The sequence below is a fragment of the Gracilinanus agilis genome, chromosome 4 (assembly GCF_016433145.1).
Source record: "Gracilinanus agilis isolate LMUSP501 chromosome 4, AgileGrace, whole genome shotgun sequence".
NCBI lineage: Eukaryota > Metazoa > Chordata > Mammalia > Didelphimorphia > Didelphidae > Gracilinanus > Gracilinanus agilis.
The window spans coordinates 161,436,023-161,445,054 of NC_058133.1; positions in this window are offsets into that span (position 1 = coordinate 161,436,023).

The window sequence follows — 9,032 nt, forward strand, 5'->3', positions numbered from 1 at the left end:
ATAAGAATGAAAAGGATGCCAAATTAAAACATAATATGTCCCTACCCTCAAAGGACTTCAAAACTATTTAAAGAATAGAGTATACACAAATATTCACCAACAGCCAAATGATGCACTGTAACATGCACAACTTGGAATTAGGAAGACTGGACTTCAGATTTTACTTCAGGCACTTACTAACTGTGCCACCCTAGGCAAATCACTTAACCTCTGTCTGTCTCAGTTTCCTCAACTGTAAAGTAGTGATAATAATAGCAATTACTTCACAGGCTTGCTGTGAGAATACAATGAGACAGGATTTGTAAAGCCCTTTGCAAACTTAAAAGAACTACAGAAATACTTATTATTATTAAACTAGGTTTTAAATCAAGAAATTACTAAATATATTTAAAAGGTCAAACAGAGAGTCTTGAAAAAGTTGAGTACTGAAAATTAGGGAAAGTCTCATGAAAGAAATGGTCCTTGAAAGATGGAGAGGATGTTAATAGATGGACTTGGAAGGGTCCATTCCAGAAATGTAAGATGTTGTGTGACAGTGGCAGAATGAGATTGAGAAATAACAGTTTAGCCAAAGCAGAGGAAAGTGAAAGGAAGTAGTTTAACTGACTATGTGAAGGAAAGAACCCTGAAATTAAGTTGGAGAAATAGACTGAAGCCAAATTAGGAATTGCTTGGAATGCCAGAGCATGGAATTGGGGTATTGAGTAAAAGGAGTTAAGTAATCAAATTTATGATGCAAGATTACTTTGATAGTAGATCAGCAAAGAGAGAGACTGAAGTCACAGAGATCATCAATTAGAAGGATGCTATAATCGATCAGGCAAAAGATAACGAGGGGACTTAACTAGGGTGGTGGTAGGGTCATGGGAGGAAGGGAATGAGATACCACAGAGGAAGAATTGATTGTAGCATATGCAAAGGAGTAAAGAAAAGGAATAATCACTGGGTTCCAAGACTAACTGAGCTGAAGACTGCTGGTGACCTCTGGAGAAATAGAAAAGTTGGAAGGAAGGGCCAGGTCTAAAGATAAAATAATGGTTCAATTTTGGACATATTGAATTTAAGGTTCTGGCATAATAACCAAGTGGAGATGTCCAGGAGGCAAATTGAAATGCAGTTAAAGTTTGGGACTAAATGGATAAATCCTGACATCAGTGGGTTCAAAACTTGACTCTATTACTTGCTCCCTGGATGATGTTAGGAAATTTTTTAGATACCTATATCTCAATTTCCTCAGTTATAAAATGGCCACAATAATAGTTAGCCCACCAACCTCACAAGGTTGATATGAGGCTTAAATGAAGTGCTCTGTGACTTTTCTTTGAAATTCAATTCAATAAGCATTTATTGCATTTCCTCTGAGCCAGGAAATGAGCAAACTATAGAACTAGTCCTGCTTACATGTTTTTCCAGTAACTATGAGAGTACTATACCGAGCTCCATCATGCTTATCATTCAGTGGATAGAGAGCAAAAACTCCAAAAAAGCAGTAACAAAATGAGGATCTTAAATCCAGAATCCAGTCAAAAAAAGGTTAATCAGGACAGACAACATATCTATCTCCCAGAGAAGAGCCTGTCTAACTTTGACTCAGACCTTGCCTGGGAGATCTTCTCTATATTTGAAGGACCCTTTGTCTGTGTGGAAGAAGGTCGAGATAACACCAACAGGTAAGCTAAAGTTGTATTGCTATCTAGAATACCAATTGAGGTCTTAAGGGATTTTTAGAATACTAAGGCAAGTCTTCTCTAAGTCAGCCATCAAACTGTTAGGTCATCAAATCTTGCATAGTGCATGTGCTGCCTAATCACCATTTTCTCCAAGGCTCATGGGGATTCCCCAGCTCACTCTTCCCCTCCAGTCCTACCCCAATCCATCTCCTAATAACTTCCTGCTCATTCCCCACCCTTAGTGGGAAAGACTTTGGGGAAATCAAAGACATTAATCTTTAAAAAGAGTTTGGGAAGCTAAACCAGCAAATAGACAAGTTGATGAAAGAAACCAGGAACCAGCAGGGGCAAATGTAACAAGGGCCTAGAGAGAACAAAGAAATGGATATTTTAAACCCTAAATCATAGGAGTGAGGGAAGAAGAAAGGACTGCCCAAGTCTAGAAAAGTAATAGAACATTCTATTCCATCAATTCTTTTTTTAAGCACTTATTATATGCCAGGCTTTATGTTGGGTACTTGGGATACAAAGAAAAATGAAGCCGTTGCTTCTCTCAAGTATCTTACATTCTGATGGGGATCTGATGATCATGATGGATTGGTCCATATACATATACACATATATTCAGATAAATGCAAAATAAATACAAGGTAGTTTAGGGAGAGAAAGCACTAGCAGTTGCGAAGATCATGAAATTTTTCAAATAGAAGATAGTGCTTGAGCTAAGTCTTGGGGGAAGTAAGGAATTCTACAAAAAGAAGAAAGGGCAAGTGGGTGGGGCAGAAAGAATGCCAAATCTGCAGTCAAGAAGGTTCATCTTCCTGAGTTCAAATCTGGTCTCAGACACTTACTAGCTGTGTGACCTGGATAAATCATTTAACACTTTTTTCCTCAGTTTCCTCAAATGTAAAATGAGCTCAAGGAAATGGCAAAGCACTCCAGAATATTTGCAAAGAAAACCCCAAATGGAGTCAAGATGAGTCAGACGCAACTGAACAATAACAACAAAGAGAAGCCAAGAAGGGAGTGCATTCCAGGCTAAGGGAACAACGAGCACAAGGATACTGAGATAGGAGATAGAATGTCCCATGTAAGGAAAAAGAGCAAGAATTTTTGTCTGGCTAGGCCACAGAATTTCCACAGAATCTGGGAAGAAAAATAATAAGTTAAGGTCAAGATGAGAAGAAATTTAAAAGCCAATAAGAAGGGCATTTAGATGGTTTAGTAGATAGAAAACCAGACCTTGAGACAGGAGGTCCTGGTTCAAATTTGGATTCAGATACTTCCTAGCTGTGTGATTGTGGCCAAGTCACTTAACCCCCATTGCCTAGCCCTTAACACTCTTTTGCCTTAGAACTACTACAGAGTGTTGATTCTGAGACAGAAGTTAAGAGGGTTTTTTTAAGTCAATGAGAGGGGCATCTAGGTGGCTCAGTGGATAGAAAGCCACCCTAGAGATAGGAGATCTTGGTTTCAAATTTGGCCTCGGATACTTCCTAGCTGCATGACCCTGAACAAGCCTCTTAACCTCCATTGCCTAGCCCTTACAATTTTCTATCTTGCTCTCTTAGAAATGATGCTTAGTATGGATTCTAAGATAGGAAGTAAGGATTTTTGCTTAAGTCAAAGAGATTTTGAAAAATGTTAATAAAGTTTTAAAAAATAAAAAGTCAATGAGAATAGCTTTTTATAATTTATTCTAGTGGTAATAGGAAGCCATTGAGTTTGTTGAGTTGGAGAGTAATATGGTTAGACTCATGCTTAAGAAAAAAATCACTTTGATTGCTGTGTAAAAGAATTGGAGTACAGTCCAAGTAAGAGGTAATGAAGGTCTGGATTAAATCAGTGGCTTATGAATAGAGAAAGAAAAATATTTGAGAGATGTCATTGAGGTAGGAAAGACAAGATAAAATATGCAGGATGAGAGAGAACAAGAAATTGAGAATGATACCAAGACTGTGGATATGAGAGACTGGAAAGATGATGTTACTCCTGAGAGAAATGGTGAATTTTAGAGATGAGATGGGATGGATTTAAAGGGCCAAATAATAAGTTCTATTTTGGAAGAGTTTGTATTTGAAATGTCTTAGGAAACCTACAGTTTGAAATGTACAATAGACATCAATGTGGACCTGGAACTCAGTAGAAAGACTGGAACTGGATAAATAATTGTGGGAGTTATCATCACAGAGATTATAACTAAACCCAAGGACAGTGATGACAAACCTTTTAGAGTTTGAGTGCCCAAACTAAAACCCTCACGCAGTGTGTTAGCCCCCCACCTTACTCTAGACGGGGGAGAGAGGAAGTGTCCCCATTGGGCTGCTGGGCAGAGGGGCAAGTGAAGTGAGAAATGTCCTCAGGCATGTATGGAGATGGGGAGGGGAGCATTCCCCTCTGGCCTGTGTGCTATACACTCACCATCGCAAACCTAGGAAGTTGATATGGTCACCAAAAGAAAGAATAGAGAAAGAGAAAAGAAGAGAGCCCCAAGCAGAGTTTGAAGGTACAACCACAAGTAGAGACTGAATGATGAGTCAGCAAAGGAAACCAAGACACACAGGAGGAAAAACAATAGAGGGTAAAATCATGAAACCCCAGGGGAAAAAAGAGAGTATCCAGTATATAAATGGAAATTTTGAACTTTGGACTGCATCCCCCATAAGTCCCTTAATATTTCCCAAAATTCCCTTTAATCTCTCCTGCACCTCCACATTTATGTGGTCACATTATTGTTTTATAAGTTCTGTAGCTCCTCCCTTTTCCTCTTTTGCTCTAGCAAGCAGACTGGGTAATACCTTTTTAGTTAGCTTTTTATGTTAGTTTATTATTAATAAAAATCTATAAATATAATATTTAATATTTTGCATATTAATTTTAATCTCTACACTAGGAAAAGGGAATGGCCAATGGTATCACAAAGAGTCAGACATGCCTGAATCACATGAACCACAACAACAAAGAGTAATGGAGCCAGGTAGTAGGAGTGATGTAGAGTAACTCAGATTCACATCTCAGTGTGAACAGTACAAGAGTGGGAAGATAAAGGTATTCAAAAGCAGAGTACAGCATGCCCTTCCCCCCTTTCTCACCCTGCATCTTCTCCTCTCTAACACTCTCTTTCCACTCAGTGGCAAGTAGAGGAAATAATGTGATCTTCATTAGAATACTTGGCATAGAACCTGAGAAACTGGTACCCCTTATTCAAAAGGAGTTGGGTTTTGTTTAACAAAGGAAAGGGAGATAGAAAGGAAAAGAGGATAGGAGAAGTCAGAGATTAGGTAGAGATAGGGCTGAGATAAATGGATATGAAAGATTGAGGAAGTAGCATCAGGAGAGGGGGGTTTTCCATGCTGCTGATGGTGATTCTGAATCACAAGGAGTAGGAGAAGAGAACATAGAGTTTGCAAGTTGTAGGAAAGAGGAAGGATCTGAGTTATGCATATACACGGTGTTTATTGGGAATACACTGGCATATACACACAGTATACTATGATGATGGAGGATGGTGATTATGTTAAGATAGTCACATCATCCTGTTTCCTCTGAAAACACTGGGTCATGAGGATAAAAGTAAAAGGTGGATCAGATCTGGTGCTTGGGGACATAAATACCTGAGTTCTGGTCTCCAACATCCTGACCAAAGTCAAACTATTGGTCAGTTCCTTTGCCTCATCCCAAGATGGCAGAGAAAGAAGCAAACTCAAAATATTCCCATCCCATATTAGAATCTCAGTTGGTGTTGCTGCCATTTAAAGCCTTCATGACCAATATGATCCTGGCAATGAGAGGTAGGCTGTTTGGGCATTCTGTGGTTACTAAAGGGAGAAATATAGAGAGCCAGCTCTATATTTTGGGGGGTCCTGAGTGGTGTTTAGTGGCGTCGGATGGAATAAGAACAGTCAGACTAAATGCTTAGCTCATAACTGCTCTAACTTGCCATGGAGTCTTGAGTTTAATATATATACTGGTTTCACACAAAGAGCACAGAGAAAGAATCACAGCTGTGAAGAGCTTACAAATTATACAAAAACCCATTAAAGTCTAAAAAGTAGAGAGATAGGTCCAGGGTCAAAGGCAAAATTCCAACCACCAATTAGTAGGAGGTTAATTCTGGGAGCAGAAATATATTTCATAGAGATCCTAAACAAATTGAGTCCTGTACTCTTGATTTACAGGACTGCACCTGGTCAGATAAAGTCGTATCTAGCTTTGTCTGTCTCTGGCCTTGATTATCTAAGTAACATATTTTTTGGAGTTCAGGCTTCTTAATTATCAAGGAGAGAAATTGTTAACTCAGTAGCTTCTAGTCTGCTAAGGACTCAAAGCTTTCCAATAAGAATATTAAGAAAAGGTGGGGATCTGAAAAGGAGTCAAAAGAGGAGTCTCAGATTTTTACCTTAGATAACTCATTCTGTCTTCGTCCTGACATGCAATGCAGAAAAAATCATACACACAGTTTTACTTGCCAATGATTTTGTAATGGGATCCAGATAAAATATCTTATTACAGACTCCATTTCTCTAAATGACTTCCAATAGCCTCCTGAAGGGGTCAAGTTATTTTTTGGATTAACCAACCTGCTGGTACCAGAGCTTTTCAGGGCTCAGGTTTCCAGGACCAAACACAAAGACTGCCTCAGCCTGGATTGGTTACGTAGGGAATCCAGATAACAGGCCCTATTCATGACCCTATTTCTCCAATAGGCCTTCCACAGAGAAATATTGTCTTCTCAAAAGACTCAGTAATGCAAGGCAGAGCTGGCAATGCCTTATGCATTACAATAGCCTCCAAGGACAAAGACGTCTCCAAATAGTCCCTGAAAGGAGTTGGGGCTAGACCACCTACCTTCACTGATGGAGAGAAGTTGACCCTTGACAATTTACAGAGTTCTTTGCTTCCAACGCCTCTGGGAGGTAGGTAGGACAAATTGTGTTCACTCCATTTTGTAAATGAGGAAATTGAAGCACTGAAATGTTAAGTGATTTGCCCAAGATCATACAGCAAACAGATACTCTGGACTAGAACAGAGATCTGACTCCTGTCCTCCACCTTGTAACTTGTCTCACTTTCAAGCAAAGGGTGGTGTGGGATCTTTTGGCTATCTGTAGGGATTAGGTCACACTGGACCGGGTGAGAAGAAATGGTCTCAGCAAAAAAGAAGCTCTACATCTCACAATCAGAAGAACAAGGCTTAGAAAAGGAAAAAGGTGCCTAGAAACAAATAGCTTGAAGGTGACTTCAAGTTCATCTAATCCAATATCATCATTTTTGACGAAGACACTGAGACCCAGAGAGAGGAAATGACTTACCCAAATCATTCAGGCAGAAAATAATAAAACCAGCATTTAAGCCCATATCCTCTGACTCCAAAGCTAAAATTGAATTCATTACATTATAGTCACTTCTTCCAGTGGCAACAACATAAAAGTAATCCCCCAGTGATTCATGGATTAGAACTGCATATATATGGCTGCAACATATAGCTAGGTGGCACAGTGGATAGAGTACTGGTCCTGGAATCAGAAAGACTCATCTTCCTGAGATCAAATCTAGCCTCAGATACTTAACTAGCTGTGTCACCCTGGGCAGGCCACTTATTACTTTTTGTCTCAGGGGGCAGCTGGGTGTTTAAGGGTTTAAAAAAATATTTTTGTCTCAGTTTCCCCATCTGTAAAATCAGTTAGAGAAGAAAATGACAAAACCACTCAAGTATCTTTACCAAAAAACCCCAATAGGATCACAAAGAATGTGAAACAACTGAACAACAATAACAATGCACACCAATATCACCACAGACCCCAAAAGCAGACTAGCTGGGAAGGATAGTTATTATCTTTATAATTATTGTCATCATCATCTTTATATTATCTCATTCTCATCTTTTTCTTTTTTTAACCCTTACCTTCTGTCTTAGAATCAATATTGTGTATTGGTTCCAAGGCAGAAGAGTGGTAAGGGCTAGGCATTGGGGATTGAGTGACTTGTCCAGCTGGGGTCACATAGCTAGGAAGTATCTGAGGCCAGATTTGAACCCAGGACCTCCCATCTCTAGGCCTACCTCTCAATCCACTGAGCCACCTGGCTGGCCCCTTATCTTTTTCTATGAAATACAGAATCAATACTGATAAAGGTTCCTATCCTATTATTCTCCTTTTAAATTTAATGTTTTGGAGACTATTGCTGAAACAGATAAAAGTATGGCTATGGAGGATGTCAGTTCAACTTCTGAAAATTCACTGAAAACATCTTCAGGGCAATTCTAGTAGCAGGCAGGATGACAGGTGTAATAATAATGTTGATAGATGGTAATATCCACGATAGGAAACTGGGTTAGATACCTAATAGGCTGTCTGTAAGTATCTCAGTTCCCTTTTGTGAAGGGAAGGCAAAGTGAGCTTTCCTTCACTGGGCCAGCACATATAAGTCTTTAGATATGATTTGTATAAAAAGTATCTATGCTTATTGAGAAACCAAGGGTCAAATATGAGGGTTAAAACGCAAGGATGCCCTAGTTCTAAGTCCTAAAATGTCAACCCTTCAATCTAAGTCCATCTCACGATAGAGTCTTCAGGTCTTTCGGCTACTCTATTTCTTCCTGGCTCTAGCTAGTTTCCCATCAAACCTTTCTAATCTATCTGACTACAATCCTCAGTTGCTGACTTAGTTATTTATCTCAGAAGTTGTCTCCAAATTTACTAAGAATGAACCCAAGATGGCTGAGTTCACTCAAAGCTGAGTCTGACTCTGAGGTGGGAACCTCAGAGCCCAACAAACAGGGTCTTCAGGTAAACCTCATCTCAGGCAGTGGTGGTAAAAACAGCAGGTATAGATAGATCTTCTGTAAGCTGTTCTCTCCAGTGAAAAAGGAACCTCCAAAGGCAGTTTAAAGGTTTCCCTTCTTCCACAAAAGGTTAAGGTAGGAAAAACTCAGAAGAAAGCAGCAGCCTTCCTTTCCCAGCTGAGGACAGGAAGAAGCAGTTGCTCACTCAAACACCTTCCTCCAGCTCCCTGTACATTCTAAGATCCCTTCCAGGATTCTTGGAATGAACTCATGCTAGTAATTCTGGAGACAGCATGCAATATTCTTAAACTTAACCCTACCACAATTCAACTTTCTATAATCCCTTTCCTATACAGGGCTGAATCACACTTCATTCATATTCCCACATAGTTTAGTTTGGTTTTTTAACTAGGTGTCGAAATTTTTAAAACTATTCTACCTTGTTTAGAGAGTATAAGTGTTCAATATGGCAACATCATTTGAAAAGTGTTCTTAATTTTTTTAAACCTTACCTCCTGACTTAGTATCAATTCTAAAACAGAAGAGCAGGAAGGGTTAGGCAATCAGGTTAAGTGACT